This window comes from Vulpes vulpes, chromosome 16, assembly GCF_048418805.1.
Source record: "Vulpes vulpes isolate BD-2025 chromosome 16, VulVul3, whole genome shotgun sequence".
NCBI lineage: Eukaryota > Metazoa > Chordata > Mammalia > Carnivora > Canidae > Vulpes > Vulpes vulpes.
This window is the reverse complement of record NC_132795.1, coordinates 46,644,406-46,646,999: the sequence shown is the minus strand read 5'-3', so window position 1 is coordinate 46,646,999 and position 2,594 is coordinate 46,644,406. Positions and strand designations below refer to the sequence as shown.

Below are 2,594 nucleotides of genomic sequence, written 5' to 3'. Positions count from 1 at the left end.
TTCTGGGGGAGGGTCCTGTTGTGCTGATTTTCAGGTGTTAGCAATTGGGGGACCTTTCTGCCCCTGCCTGGTCAGGGCTCAGTGGGGGTTGTTTCCCCCGTGAGGCCTCAGGAGGAACAACCCCAGTGGCGGCGGCCAGCTCTAGAGCACTGGATTCAGCTCCCACAGTAACTACAGAGCTGTCCATCTGCAGGGCCTGGTGGCTCCGGGGCGGGGCCGCTGATATGCTCAGCTCAGGGCACAGCGTCCTTGCTGTCCTGTTCCCTCCCAGCTTCTACCTGTCCCGGGGCAAGGCCGGATTCTGGGCTGTGTCACGGCACCCAGTGCTCCCCGGCCTGCGCAATTGGATTTGCGCTCCCGGCCGCGCAGCCCCCTCTGCGGAACCACCGCCCAAGGCCCTCCCCGCTGCTCTCGTGGTGCGTAGCCCCCTCCATGCGGAGTCTCTTCCTCTGCCGGAGCGGCCTCTGAGCTGCTCTCGGGTCAGTGCGTGCGCGCGCTGCAGCCCTTTAGGGAGCTTGGCGCACTCTCCCTGGTGCGCAGTTCCTCTGTTAGTGTCCCAGGGAGCCTGAAGGTATCCCCGCCCTCCTGGGGTCCTGCTCTAACTCCCTGCAAGCGCCTTTCCGCCCCAAAGGTTGGTGCAGCTCCTGCTTCTCTGGGACGGTGCTTTCCTGTCCTGGGGGTACTTGCCCCGGCCTTAGCCCTGCTCCTCGCGGGGCCCCTTCCCCTTGGATGCCGTTTGTTTCTTTATTTCGTTTGTCCCCGTCTTCCTACCTTGTTAGAAGTGTGAACTCTTCTCACTGTAGCATTCCAGCAATTGTCTCTTTAAATCGCAGGCCGAATTCGTATATTGTCAGGATGATTTGAAGGTTATCTAGGTAATTTGGTGGGGACAGGTAATTTGGGGACCCTACTCTTCCACCACTTGCCCCTCCTCCTGTAGCCATCCTTATATCAGATAAACTAAAGTTTATCCTGAAGACTTAGTAAGAGATGAAGATGGACACTATATCATACTTAAAGGATCTATCCAACAAGAGGACTTAACAATCATCAGTATTTGTGCCCCAAATGTGGGAGCTGCCAAACATATCAATTAGTAACCAAAGTTAAGATATACTTAGATAATAATACACTTATACTTGGTGACTTCAATCTCGCGCTTTCTATACTCTATAGGTCTTCTTTTCTTTCTTTTTTCGATAGGTCTTCTAAACACTTAGATCTCTCATCCACCTTGAGTTTATCTTTGTGTATGGTGAAAGAGAGTGGTCTAGTTTCATTCTTCTGCATGTGGATGTCCAATTTTCCCAGCACCATTTATTGAAGAGACTTTCTTCCAATGGATAGTCTTCCCTCCTGTATCGAATATTAGTTGACCATAAAGTTCAGGGTCCACTTCTGGGTTCTCTATTCTGTTCCACTGATCTATGTGTCTGTTTTTGTGCCAGTACCACACTGTCTTGATGACCACAGCTTTGGAGTACAACCTGAAATCTGGCATTGTGATGCCCCCAGCTATGGTTTTCTTTTTTAAAATTCCCTAGCTTCTGCTGCCAGAGAAATGGAGTTATTTTTTCCTAATATTTTAGGAAACAAACCAATTGTACCTGTTGCATTATTAAGCCCCATGCCATCAGTGAAGGACTGCTAGGAAAGATCCTCATGGCTATCCGGGATGCAGGTTTTGAAATCTCAGCTATGCAGATGTTCAACATGGATCGAGTTAATGTTGAGGAGTTTTATGAAGTTTATAAAGGAGTAGTATCTGAGTATAACGAGATGGTGACAGAAATGTATTCTGGCCCTTGTGTAGCAATGGAGATTCAACAAAATAATCCTACAAAGACGTTTCGAGAATTCTGTGGACCTGCTGATCCTGAAATTGCCCAGCATTTACGCCCTGGAACCCTCAGAGCAATCTTTGGTAAAACTAAGATCCAGAATGCCGTTCACTGTGCTGATCTACCGGATGATGGCCTCTTAGAGGTTCAGTATTTCTTCAAGATCTTGGATAACTAGCAGTACAGAAAGCAAAGAAGTCACAAGCTGCGGCATTCAGACGAGAGTGAATCACGCACATGAGGATGTGTTCGTTCTTTTGTTGTCCATTGTTTTGGCCTGACTGGGTGCGGGATCGGCAGGGGCACTGTGCTCCTGGCAATTATTGTGTGTGTTGGAGCATGGATTTTGCACTGTGGATGGCGTTTGGCACCGGTCTATGGGGTGCTACATTGCTTTTTATAGAGTCCAGAATGGAGATTTATTTTCAAACAAACAAACAAACAAACAAAAGACCCTTGCGGGTCTTTTCTGATTCCACACAAATCTTAAAATAATTTGTTCTAACTCTCTGAAGAAAGTCCATGGTGTTTTGATAGGTATTGCATAAACCGTGTAAATTGCCCTGGGTAACATTGAAATTTTCACAATATTAATTCTGCCAATCCATGAGGATGGAATATTTTTCCATCTCTTTGTGTCTTCCTCAATTTCTTTCAGAAGTGTTCTATAGTTTTTAGGGTATGGATCCTTTACCTCTTTGGTTAGGTTTATTCCTAAGTATCTTATGCTTTTGGGTGCAATTGTAAATAGGA

The 2,594-nt window shown here is 47.3% G+C and overlaps 1 pseudogene; it reads left to right on the top strand.

Annotated features, from left to right (window-relative positions):
• The first annotated feature begins 1,662 nt into the window (after positions 1-1,662).
• On the top strand, positions 1,663-2,019 carry LOC112912400 (nucleoside diphosphate kinase homolog 7 pseudogene; annotated as a pseudogene).
• The last annotated feature ends 575 nt before the right edge of the window (positions 2,020-2,594 follow it).